At 42.7% G+C, this 13,907-nt stretch overlaps 1 protein-coding gene and 1 non-coding gene across 2 annotated transcripts in view; both read right to left on the bottom strand.

Annotated features, from left to right (window-relative positions):
* Nucleotides 1-13,907, bottom strand: part of Nachra3 (nicotinic acetylcholine receptor alpha3 subunit) — a 127,124-nt gene that overhangs the window by 89,520 nt on the left and 23,697 nt on the right. The window contains exon 2 of the mRNA XM_076307509.1: nt 10,507-10,550. The gene's annotated coding sequence lies outside the window, so the exon portion shown is untranslated. The remainder of the gene's footprint in view (nt 1-10,506; nt 10,551-13,907) is intronic.
* On the bottom strand, nt 11,529-11,721 carry LOC143145098 (U2 spliceosomal RNA). The gene has a single exon (XR_012991607.1). It is a non-coding gene; the product is annotated as a U2 spliceosomal RNA (small nuclear RNA).

Here is a 13,907-nt window from a genome sequence, read left to right as displayed (position 1 = left end):
ACGACAAAATTTATCGAACAAGCTACAAGAGAAGAATATCGTAACGAACAAGAGTTTTTCATCGTAGACTCGAGACACTATCGTTCATCGAAACGTTTAACGATGTCACTGTTAAATTACTTTGGAAGAAATGCAAGGTGGATTCGATCGATGGTGCACCGTAAAGAGAACACGTAGCTCTCGTTCGTGACGATCACTTCGAAGTAAAATTCGTACTCGACGATCGACGATCATCGATCTTTTCGCAACGTCGATCCGTCGTACAATTGGGAAATTTAATTACGAGCTGGCACTCGAAATTTAGTTGTTACCGTCGCGTTACAGTATCGTAAGTAACTTGCAAACTAAGCGTGTACATATGTGCCAGTACCCACGAACAGGATAATAGCGCTACGAAGTATAACAGTCTCGAACTTGCGATCTATGGAGTACGCGCGCCTAATCGAGTAACGTAACCAATTGTTCGGAAGCTACTTATACCGCCGAGACTTTCCTATCCGATAAGATATTTTAAACAGGGTAAGAGAAAAGAGTATCGCGATGTAAATATCCCGAGAAATTACGGTTACCGAGCTTCGTGCAAGAGTTCTCCTTCGAACGAAACGTCGAGACGATAATTAATGTCAAATTAAAGCAGGACGTTCGTTCGAAGTGGATTCATCGATCCTTTCTACGGATCGACGTTTAAGTGTCTCGCAGACTGCGTCGATGTTCTCGTTGAAAGCTGCCTCGCGAAGAAAACTTTCCGCTTCGCTGTCTTTCTCGCGGCTTTCGCTTTCGTCGCTGACGATGAGATATTTTACGCGTAGAGAATATCCGCGAACAATTGAATGCTTTTCACGAAACGAATCGAGGTAAAATTTATCGCTAGAAACGTGCGATCGAATAGAATTCGATCGATTCGATACAATTTTAGAGTAGAACGGAGCGAAACCATGACTGCTAAGTAGATCTGGATCTCGTCTCGCGAACGTCGTACGAATCGATCGATTCTTCTCGATGATCAGAGAAATTGAAATTCTCGGCTCTGGGAAGTAAAATTCATCTAATCACCAGTCGTTGGGATTGTTTCGTCCCGTAGATTTTGAAGGAGGATGACCAATATCGTTTCGTTTGATATCGGAACGTAAATTAGATTCCCAGAAGAAGAAAGTGGTCGTCGGTTAGAGCGGGTAGGTGGAACACGTCGAATCCGAATGCTCGCTATTGTCCTTATTTAGCTAATTCCCTTTGCGGTGGAAAACGCGCTGGCAAACCGCTTGCTTCCACTTCTGATATTGCGTTTTCGAGAAGGTCGTTCGAGTGGATGCAATTTGCTTTAACGACCGTCAGATTTTTGCCGGGCTCGAAGACCTCGAAATCTCGCCAGGTCTCGATCTCGTATTAGCTGAAACGTTCGTTCAGCGGGATTGAACTTGTTCCTTTAATACCGGCCCTTTCGTTAGCTTTCATTAAATTTCTCAACGCGATCCACCAAGAAGGAGAATCCCACTCCCTAACGAACGCCGGAGCGGAATTACCAGCGAACGAAATGCTTTTCGTCGAATCCAACGAGTTACAAAAAAGAAAACAATAACGGAAACCAACCGACCAATTAACCGAAAAGAGTATCCGACGAAACCGCCGCTTCGAAACGTTTAACTATCTCGACGAATCGATGGATTCGAGCCTCAAAATATTGTACAACGACCGTTGCAACAAATATCGACGATTATTCCTTTCAACGAGAAGACGTTGTAACGCGAGCGCGCTGCGATGAGAATTGTACGAAAATAGTACGGAGAAATTAGAATGTACATATTTTATAGAAACCGTAGATACCCGGAGAGATAGACTCGGACGCGAAACTTTACATCGTGCTACCTGGATTTCGAAACAAAGATCGGTTAAGCCCCTGGCCACGGAACGGGAACGACGATGATGTATTTTGGTAAGAGGATTGCGCAGGACATCGAACTTGGACTTCTAGATTCGAGGTATCGATGCATCGAAACCTTTGGACCGGGATTGCCGATTCTGGTATCGGTTCACCTTCGAACTGAAACTTGCGATGCAGTGTACATCGTCGGGATCGAATTCGTAGGACGAAGCTGAGGATCTTTGCGTCGATGCCACTTCTCGCAACTTTGGTGTAGGACTGGTGATCTCGATATAATTTCATTTAACAAAATTCTCTCTGATGAGAGATCGATGATCCTGGAATTAGCGATTCTGGTATCGGTTCATCTTTGAATTCGAACTTGCGATGCAGTGTAGGTTTTCGGTGTCGATGACACTTCTCGGACCCTTGGTGTAGAACCGGTGATCTCGATATAATTACATTTAACAAAATTCTCTCTAATGAGAGATCGATGATCCTGGAATCAGCGATTCTGGTATCGGTTCACCTTCGAATTCGAACTTGCGATGCAATGTACATCCTCGACATCGAATTCGTAGGACGAAGCTAAGAATCTTTGCGTCGATGCCACTTCTCACAACTTTGGTGTAGAACCGGTGATCTCGAGACGATAACATTTTAAAAAATTGTCTCTGATGCGAGATCGACGATCCATGGATCGGTTCCTCGTTGGACAGTTACTTATCCAGTTGCAATACGGACGAAAAGTAGGAACAATCTTGGAAAAGATCGTAAGAAACCGGTGTTATCCGACATTCGTACACCGATGGTACGGACATCGCGATGTTGGCCGAAGCCCTCGTTTCTTTTCCTCTTTTCTCGGCGAGCATCGGGACAACAGTTTCCCAGATAACGTTCTCGCATAAACGAGGAATCGATCTCTCATCGATGGCCAGACTCGGTGGCAATTATTCCCGGCGAAGTAGCACGTTTCCGGCAATTTTCGTGGACTGGTACGTCGTCTCGGATCGAGCAGCGTGCCCCGATGGGCTGTGGGTGCGGATGCCTCTGTGTATTGCGCGCGTGTGTTCACCTCTACGTGTATGTGTGTGTGTGTGTGTGTGTACGTACGGGTGGCCCGATGGGGGCGGGGGGTCGTCGCTGTAAAAGCAACGACCGGAGCTGACCTGAATCCACGGCCGGGGCGATGAAAAGGGAGCAACAAAAGCTGCGCGCGGGACGAGGACGAGAGTGAAAATACGGAAAATAGGCCGTTGTGCGGGGCCACCTTGTGGAACTATTTTGCGGAACGTCGATTCCTGAGCCCTACCTGCCGACCGACCCAAGAATCTGTAACTTTCATCCGGCCTGCTGGACGCTAACTAGCTACCTTTCTCGCTCGAAGACGGAGTAACGACACTCGCGGAAACTAGCCTTTCCTCGGTACCGGCACACCCTACTTTCTCGTCTTACCTTAACGAGAACAGAAAACTAACGATGCTTCGATAATTCACATCTCGAGCAATTTCGATCGAGCTACGTTTCCTCGGCTGATCGGTGAAATTTTGCTTACAGAAGTCTCGCGAGCGAGGATAAGTTACTTCTCGGTGCGTTGAATTTTCTGTAAAGGTCGACTAAGATCGAGGCAGCAAGTTTCTTCGACGCATCGATGCGTTTTAAATAAATGTTAAACCACTCCGAGGAATTTAAGTTACTTCTCGGTGCGTTAAATTTCTGTACAGGTCGACCGAGATCGAGACACCAAGTTTCTTCGACGCATCGATGCGTTCTAAATAAATGTTAACCTACCTCGAAGATTTTAAGTTACTTCTCGGTGCGTTAAATTTCTGTATAGGTCGAAATCGAGATAGCAAAATTTTGTCGACGAATCGATGCGTCCTGAATAAATGACAAACTACCCCGAGAATTTTTCAGAAAAGTGTTAACGTTGCTCAAGAAACGATAGCTATTCGTACCTTCGGAGACTGTGCTCCGTGGATGTGGATCACTCGTGTGGAGCACACAGAGTACAGAAGAATGTTTACAAGAGAGGAACTTGCTAACGTACACGGAATATCCAATTATTGTTTGTCCGTTGTGCGCTCGGTCGCAGCCGGCAAGCGATTGCTTTCGATAATCGATCGGTAAGTTCGAACCGAGCGAAAAATATGAAACGTCGAGGACAATCGAGCCTCGACCGCAGCCGAAATCGAAGGAAATGGGAACAGGATGATAACCGTTCCAGGATGTTGCGCCGAATAATATAATCCGGGCTGGAAATTACGTAATTAATATGTGCTCCAATTAAGTGCACAACTCTGCGGACGCTCGAGAGTTTCCATACTCAACGAACCATTTGTCCATTTCGACGCGGCCCGCGGATAATTATTTCCAGGGGAGAATCATCGTTACCGGCGGCGTCGTTATCGTCGTTAAGCGTCGTCACCGCCGATCTCGTTCGGAATAATCGTTCCGTATCGGGCCACCGAGATCAAACGAGCATCGCTTCCCTACGAATCGATGCCAGACGAGCCTTCACCGAGAAACCTGGCTCGATAAATATTTACAAACGAAACGTTTTTATTTCGGACTTCGAGGCAATATTTGCGATCGAGTTTTCATCGTTCCGATACCTATACAAAAATCGACTTCTCCGTGTCGACTTCGAGGCACTGTGTACCGTTTTTTAATTTCGATAATCATTCTATTCGCATTCACGGATAAGAGTAATCTCGTAAATAGGCGTACTTTGGTATCTTTTGTTCAAAGAACAAAAATCGATAGAGAACGTTAAGGTACCGCGCACCGATATTCAATGTCCCAAGTTGCACCACCAGCTCGCGTAATTTTCAACAACGCGGTAACGAATAAATAACTTTCGATCCGTTATTTGCGCGATACGATTTCCAATCCGAATTATAGAATGAAATTATATCTCGCGTCGAACGAATAAAAGCTTAACCGAATAACGGTCCGATTCGATAAACGTTGCGTATGAATCGCTGCGGAGTGGTTTTTATTCGTGGTCTATCGCACGAACGAAATTACCACTCTATGGACACCGAGATAGCAATTTCGTAATTTAGCCGTGAAAATTTGTTTGAAAAGCATCCTCGGCTGACGGTCTGTACAATAACAGGCGGTGGGGTCCGGATCCGGCCCGGGGGCCGCAGTTTGCCGACCCGCTGGTCTCAATTAATGCATCGTGAAGCCGGGCGGACACGTGGCCATACTCGGAACGCTCTTCAACGTCGCTCCGCGGCATTTAAAGTGACGTTAAAGTCGAAACGATGCAAGTTCGCCGCGCGTGAGCCCGTTACGGAACTTGCTACTTAATAGTTTGTAACGTTGATTCTAGCCGCCGAAAGATTCTATGCAAAACGCCGCGTACTACGCAAGCGCGCGTGTGTCTTGAACAAAATTCTTCGTTCGAGCGATCGAACGCCGATCGCTTACGCGACGAATTCGTAGAGTTGGAGTGAGAAACTTTGAAAAAATTCTCAAGAATTCTCAAGAAGAAAGTTTCACTTGCGTAATTTACTTATTTATTAGAATATTTATCTATTACTGCGTACATGTGCGTTGAACAAATTCATCGTTCAAACAATCGAACACCGATCGCTTACGCGACGAATTCGTAGAGTCGGAGTAAGAAACTTTGAAAGAATTCTCTAACTTTGTAATTTAGTTATTTATTAGAATATTTATTTATTAGCGTACACGTGTGCGTTGCACAAAATTCTTTGTTATAACGATTGAACGCTGATCGCTTACGCGACGAATTCGCAGAGTTGGAGTAAGAAACTTGGAAAGACTTCTCTAAGTTTCATTCGCGTAATTTACTTATTTATTAGAATATTTATTTATTAGCGCACACGTGTGCGTTGAACAAAATTCGAACCCCGATCGCTTACGCGACGAATTCGTAGAGTTCGAGTGAGAAACTTTGAAAGAATTCTCCAAGTTTCACTCGCGTAATTTAGTTATTTATTGGAATATTTATTTATTAGCGTACACGTGTGCGTTGCAAGAATTCTTCGTTCTAACGATCGAACACCGATCGCTTACGCGACGAATTCGTAGAGTTCGAGTAAGAAACTTTGAAAGAATTCTCTAAGTTTCACTCGCGTAATTTACTTATTTATTAGAATATTTATTTATTAGCGCACACGTGTGCGTTGAACAAAATTCGAACCCCGATCGCTTACGCGACGAATTCGTAGAGTTCGAGTAAGAAACTTTGAAAGAATTCTCCAAGTTTCACTCGCGTAATTTACTTATTTATTAGAATATTTATTTTTTAGAGTACAAGTGTGCGTTGAACGAATTCTTCGTCCAAGTAACTGAACACTTTTGCGATGAATTTGTAGAGTCGGAGTAATAAACTTGGAAAGAATTTGAGAGAAAAAATTTACTTATTTATTAGAATATTTATCTTTTAGCTTACAAGTGTGCGTTGAACGAATTCTTCGTCCAAGTAACTGAACGCTTCCGCGATGAATTCGTAGAGCCGGAGTAATAAACTTAGAAAGAATTTTCAGTCGCGAGAGAAAAGAATTTACTTATTTATTAGAATATTTATCTTTTAACGCGTAGGTGTGCGTTGAATAAATTCTTTGTCCAAGCAACTGAATACCGGTAGCTTTCTCGATAAATTCGTAGAGCCGGAGTAATGAACTTACAAAAAATTCTCAGTTGCCAGAGAAAAGAATTTATTTATCCAACGATGTTTTAAAATAGGGTAAAATTCGAACGATTGGCCGTGTAAACATCGAAGAATCTTGAATCGTTGATAATTTTCCAAAGAAATGGAACACGAAAGGACATCGAATATTAATCATTTTTTTGAACAGCGATTCTGTAATATCCAATGCGAAAAAAAACTCCGTTACTCGATCCGAAAATAATTACGGTGTTGCCCTCGCGAGATTGAAAAATGACCGAAAAAATTACTCGGAGAAGGTTAATTTACGAACGAAAATTAATTCGTTAACGAAAATGAACGAGTAGACGTAAAATTTCTCTAATACCGGATAAATCGCGCGAGCGGCTATCGTTTGCAATTTGTTTGAAACGTGTTTACATTTTGCTTTACAACCCCGGGCGTCACTCCGCACAGGAAAAGGTCAGTTCGCGAACAATCCGGTACAATTTACACCATCGATCAAAAGTTCGAATACATACATTGTCGTCATTGTCTATATCGACGAATGCAACATGTGGCGCGGAGATATGTACTTACCGCGCTACGATCGAGATAAAATCAACTGGCCGCCGAAGACCATTTTTTCGACCATGAATAACGCCAGAACTACTCTTCTATTTGCGCGATGCCAATGATAGACCGGCTGGGATAGCCAAACGCTGCGGTGAAAGTAACCTCGCGATAACTTTAACGGGGTTGAACGTTCGATTGAATTTCCTCGTGCATACCGACCCAACGATACCGAATCGCGAGCTCTTGAACGTTCGACCATTTGTACCAATCTTCTCCAAAAAAATGCAAACGACAATGATACTTTTCACGACGAGATATTTCTACAATTTGTGAAATACCGACGACGAAGCATTTGCAATCTCTTCGTGAAACAAACGATGCGAAAAGAACTTAAAAAAAAAGAAACACGTTCCAAGCGGTCGTAGAGCTTGTTCGGTGACCCTCCGTGTAGGAACGCCGCCGGTTGCATCGAGACAGGAATATCCGGTTGGTCGAAACACGTTGTCTTTCTCGAAACTGGAGAGAAACTCGCAGTCGTCGCGCGTCGCTCGAAGGATCAAGAAGGACGTGTCTCCTCGCGTCGACGGTGAGCGACACCGTCTCTTATTTACGGAACGAGCGAGTGTCATCGACACGATCCACTCGCCGCGGAAAGTGGCAATCGATGTCTGGACCGCAGTTCGCAAACTACGACGACGCGGGTGCGTTTTCTTGGCAGCTGAACCCACGGCTGGCGAACGATAACTTCGGGATCGCTTACCGGGAATCGGACGACGTAATTTAATAAAAGCTCGCGCACGGTTCCTCGTCCCGTAACTTGCTCGCGTACCTGGATCAATTTCACCTAGGGGAATCGACGAAGAGGAAAACGGAAGAGAAAAAATATTTTGCAAAACTAGCGTCTTCGTTTCTCATACTCGTGAATATTTATCTCTGTAACGATCTCGTTCGTAACTATTCGTACATCCCGTGGATCATAACCGGCCAAAGTTTACGCGAAAATAAAAGTTTCGTACAACGAACGAAAATAAACATTTTTCATCCGTTACTCGTTCTACGAACATTAACGTCCGAATCGTGGAATAAAATATTTCGCAACGAATGCATGAAAATTTAACCATCGTCCGATCGAAAAAAAAAAAAAAAAGTTCAGAATAAATTGCTATATGTTGGTTTTGTTCGTCAGCTTTCATTTGAATAAAATTTTGCCCATCTCTGCCGTTAATGCCCGTCCCGTTCCTCCTGTACGTCCGCATTCAACTATAATTCACGTGATATACGAAATTCCGTAACCTACATCCCTTAAATGTACCGTTCGAGCCTTTATCTCGTTTCACTTTTCCTAATATCGCCACCTTGTCGGCGTTCCTACCTTACTTTCTTCACCTCTGTCTATTAGCTTGTTCGGGAAGTCGTTTCGTTTTTTTCCGCTGAAAATTTCAAACAGGATTTTTTCAACGTGCACAAACATTTCGTTAAATTACACGTTCTCCATTTTGGAAAACGAAATCACTTTCCGAACGACTCGATATTATCGATATTATTATTTCTCTATTAGTACAAGCTTAGATTTATAAACAACGCTCTCACGACGAATGTTTACTCTGCGCGTACAATACCCCAAATTTCGCGCGATAAAAGTCATTTCGTTTGTTTCGGTGAAAATTTCAAAAAGGATTTTTTCAGTGTGCACAAACATTTCATTAAATTACACATTCTTATTTGGAAAACGAAACGACTTTCCGAACAACTCAATATTAACGATATTATTTCTCTCTTCACGTTCGTGTATCTTCGTTTCGTCTCAGATTTACAAACAGCGCTCCAAGTGCTCCTCTAGTCTTCTCGCGCTTCGTTCTCCCGTGTCCCGTACCTCTTACGACAAATGTTTACTCTACGCGTGCAATACCGCAAATTTCGCGCGACGAAAGCGCGAAAAAAATTTCCTCCGCGCGTAAAAAAATTGTATTCCGCGCCAAAGGACGAACGAGAGGCGAACATGGACGATGGACCGTAGCCGAGAACGAATTCGGATACCGCGAACGGTGTAGATACTCCCGATCCGAGGAAACGCTCGACGCTCGACGCTCGACGCTCGACGCGCGACGAATTTCGGCTAGATATCGTCGGAGAGAATAAAACTCGCGTGGACGAAAGGCGAGAAACGTATCGCGGCACGGACAAAGTTTCGTCCCGTTCCTCGCCAGGTTGATATTCCCGCGAAAACCCGTGTGGAAAAAATTCTGTCCGAGTTGTAGGCCGAGGCTGGCTGATCCGGCGGCGATGTGCCTCGTGAAGCACTTTGAAAGTATAATTCCGGCGGTCCGTGAAATCGTGCCGAGGCTCGTTCGGCCTAATGGGGGCGTCCGCGCTTTTCAATTTGTTCGAGCAATTTCCTCTCCCCCATCGAGCGTCCCACCCTTATTCGGATACGTTCCCGTCGACCCGGCGCGAGTTATTCGCCTAAGATTCGCCCGGCCAATTCTTCGACTCTTTTTAACCTCCTGCCTTCGAGAGAGCAATCGCCGAGAGCACACTTTACGGACCGAATCCAGCATCTGGGCTCGCGAACCTTCACGGGGATTACCGCGAGAGTGAAGAACAAGGAAGAAATTAATCGTCGAGAGACGATCGTTTCTCGAAAAGTAACGCGAGCGAAGTGTGATTCGTCTTCGATGGTGAACGATCATCGCGGAGTTACGATCGAGACTCGACGATGCGTATTTGGAATTTTAAACCTTTCGCTACCGAGCGCTCGTGACAAAATCTGATACCTGCCGGTATTTTGATGCCGGATACTCGATTAACGAATGTATCTTGTGTGAAGTGTGAAATAGAAGTGTATATTCTACGAACGTATATATACGCTCTTCGTACCTCAGCGACCACTTTTCCAGAGCGTATATATACGCTCTTCGTACCTCAGCGACCACTTTTCCAGAGCGTGTGTATATAAATACGCTCTTCGTATACCAATGGTCATTCATATGAAACGGTTAATATACGAGAAATTTTCCATACCACTAATTGAACACACGGCGACCAAGAGGTGTCGCTGATAGTATTGGAATCATTTTATTGCTCGATAATATCGTAATTGGGGATGATTCGGATAGTCTCGTAGGGCGATATCGTTGCATTTCTACGAACCTAACGAAGGGTCCGTTCGAGACCGACGCGCAAGAATTTCTGAGTAATTTTCAAACGAGAGAATCAAGATTTCTCTTCCGCGGAAAACGTTGGAAGATTTAACCGATAAAATTCCGGTAAAAATAGCGGTTACTCTGGTAACGATTAAAATCGATGTAACCGTAGACGTAGCTCGCAATTCGATCCGTACGATCGGAGAGTACACAGGAAATTTGACTACTATCGAGTAGCAAGGTGTATTTGTACGTAAAGGGATTTTTCAAGTAACTGTTGTACAACGAGAAAGTGACGTTCTTACCGTAGGCTTTGTTGACGCGTGAAACACTGCTACTGGACGGTCACCTGTAACCCAAAGAACACTGTATAACGTATAATGTAAAAATATATTATTCTCGTTTCGCACGAATTATTTCGGTTACGTGGAAAAATCAAATCTCGTTATTCGAAATATACTTCTAGTTCGCTTTGTTCTCGGTTGGTATAAATATTGGTCCGCGATCGTTCGCTTTGATTATTTCTCCACTGCACTGTACCGGATGCCACTGTGTTTTAATCAAATTTATTTAATTCTGATCAGATTTTACGCCGTGGTTTTAAATAAATCACAACTCGTTTGAATACTGCTTCATTTTAATAGGTTTGTTTATCGTATTATGTATTCTTACGGACTAATGACTCGTAACGTACGATCGCACACTCGCTCACACTTTTCTACGCGTTACGCCGATATTCTAGCTTCGGGTGTTACCGATTTACAGGTGATTATAAGTAATTGTGTCGCTATCGTATCAAGAGTCTATATTTTCGTTTATTTGTATTTCGAAATATTCGGTACTCGTTCGTAAAAACAAAGGAACGTGTGTCGCAATATTTTGTGCAAGTACAACCGTATCGGGAGTTTTTTTAAACAAACCACTTCGCACGATTTCCAAGCCTCTTTTTCGCCGAATAAATATATGCATGTATACAACAAGCATTATTAAAACATCGAATGAAGCTGCAAATGCGCGAAACGTTAATGCCGCGTTTCATTTTTAATTACTTCCGCCGACGAGAGTGCAGTTGAAATAATTTAAATGATGAAATAATTAGTCCGACTCGACTAATACGATTAATGCAAGTATGTAATTGCATAGTTCGTGATATCGCTCTTGGATACACAAAATTATTAAAACCGAGAGTGTGCTGTTGTTACTAATAATAACACGGAGAAAGATTCAAATAAAACTGGATTTTTCAAAAACCCTTATTTTTCAATTTTTTGAAAATTTCTGCAAATTGAAATATTATTTGCTAGAAGAAATTATGTTTTTAAATAAGATTATTTGAGCCAATCCTGGCGACACTGCAATGCCAGGCTGACTCGCGACAGAGGTGGAGCAAGCTCCAACTGCTCTGTCAAATTCCAAAAATCAGATTAATATTCTGACTCCCCGATGGGGAGTGTATCAGATATTAAGCTGATAAGAACAGATACTACACTTTGATCTTAGCCATTCGGCCGAGAAGCGATACTAGTTCGATCTTCGAGACCCTTCTTATGCCCTGAAAGCGAGGGCTACAGTTGCGAGAATATGCGCAGCGTAGCGGAAATTATGAGAAACATAAACGTTCTATGATTCCTGGATAGAGGGCAGTGGAGTATTCGATATCATCTATAGTCCTTAAATGAAATTATAGAATAGAAGGCACTAAGTGTATCGAGAAGTTTTACTATTTTTTTACACACTTCATCAGTGTGTTCGGACAGTGTCATCGTTCGCATTACTTACTCGTAACATTTTTCATTTTATTAATCCACTAATCGTATTATTAATTCGACATTATTATTCCTCGCTTTCATTTTTTCTTCCAAACTTATAAATTCGATTGTCCGGTCATCCGGGGATGACCGCAAACTCAAGAATCGAAACGTTACGATACAAAGCTTGATTAACGCTAACTAAAATACCATTCCGTGATGTATCGTACCGACGAGTTTAACTTTCAATAATTTCAGATCGGTTTGGATAATCGAAGTTCCACAGTAAATACACGGTAAGCTCTCTAAATTCTCAATGCGTTTCGATACACCGTCGACTCTTCATCCGCTCGGTAGCGAAGATCGATGAAATAATAGTCGACAAAGCCGCGCAAGAATGGCCCAAGCCGCGATTTATGTTTTGTTGGGGAACACAGCGCGTAACGATGATGTTCGTGCCGTGTTACGATCGCAATTTCACCAACCATTACCCTCCGCGTGTAATGCGTCCTTCGTGATACAGTGGTTTATTAAGAACGATACGGATATACGTGCGTTTCCCATGGCCGCAAGGACCATGCCACCAATAATCTCGTCCACGGTCTCGGATTTCCAGAAAATGTTCATTTCTCCCGCGCTTCGCCCCATCTCGTGCAAATTCTTTCGTCGATAGGGCAGAATGTATCGTTGCATCGTTGTCTTTCCACGAGATGCACCCCTGTATGCAAGGTAAACGCATTGTAACCAACGCAGTGGCGTATCTAGACTTAGCGGGGCCCGAAACTAATTACTTCGAAGAGCGTTTTACTTTTGTAAAATGTTTATGAAAAACAGCCTCTACTATTATAAACATATATTTGTGCTCCTGTTATTCTCCTTCTATTCGTTCTCTCTTCGATGCATTGTTCAATGTACGAGAACAGTATCGAGTAGAAACAAATTGTATATACGCAGTTTTACGTATCGTTAACAATAAATTATTATTTACAAGAGTTACACTATATTTTTAGAGCAACGTCAATATTTCTTCTACACTTCTGAATAGTAGTTAAATGAAAAAATTGACTAGTAAAAAATTGTTGGTGTTGAAACTTTATTTCTTTCGTGGTAGAACCGTCCCTGAAATATTTCGGTTGAAAGTTGAAACGCAGTAATGGTTCTACGTAGCGGGCATTACCTTTTTACGCTCTAAATTCGACGCACGACATACATATTTAATTAAAAAAGAACACACGCGCGCCAATTAATTTAAAAACCGTTAATACTTCGTTGACGAATAATAACAGTGGAAGATTAAAATTTTTTTTATAAACGTTTCAATTTGTTATCGATACCGTCGACTACGGTAGCTGCTCCTGGATCGATCTGAAAAATCTAATCTTCCATAATCGACAGTGTGTGTAATCCACTGTGACAGCAAAAAGCGTTGTAATTTCACGGGTCTTTTTATTCCGCCCACCAATAGGTTTCCAACGTCAGGGGCGGGTTCACCATGTACCTAATGAACCTTCGAGCCCCCACCTAGAAGAGAACCCAACAATCCTTTCTTATCGATTGTCCAATTTAACTACTATTCAGAAGCACAAGAAAAAAATATTTTTTTCGTTTATAAAAAAATTATACGATTCGTGTAAATAGAGTCCAAGGTTTTACTAATTTTACTCAACACCTACAAACTTATTATTGTGCCTAATAAATAATTTGATACTTTCGCAGACTTCTCTGTCTAGAATTTTCTTCCATGCAAAACAATTTTTATACAATTTTTCTCCATTTAGTACTATTCTTGCGACTAAACAATGTATCGACGGAAGAACTAATAGAAGATAGAAAATTCACGCAATGTGACACTGTGCAATATCCGATCGCACCTACCTTTACATTCCAAGGCAGAATAAAGCAGACAGAAAAATAATAAACTCGAAACGATTTCGTACGTGTGCACGCGCGTTCGAAAT

The sequence above is a fragment of the Ptiloglossa arizonensis genome, chromosome 3 (assembly GCF_051014685.1).
Source record: "Ptiloglossa arizonensis isolate GNS036 chromosome 3, iyPtiAriz1_principal, whole genome shotgun sequence".
In the NCBI taxonomy this organism is placed as follows: domain Eukaryota; kingdom Metazoa; phylum Arthropoda; class Insecta; order Hymenoptera; family Colletidae; genus Ptiloglossa; species Ptiloglossa arizonensis.
Note: the sequence above shows the minus strand (reverse complement) of the source record. Positions and strands in the feature narration are given on the sequence as shown.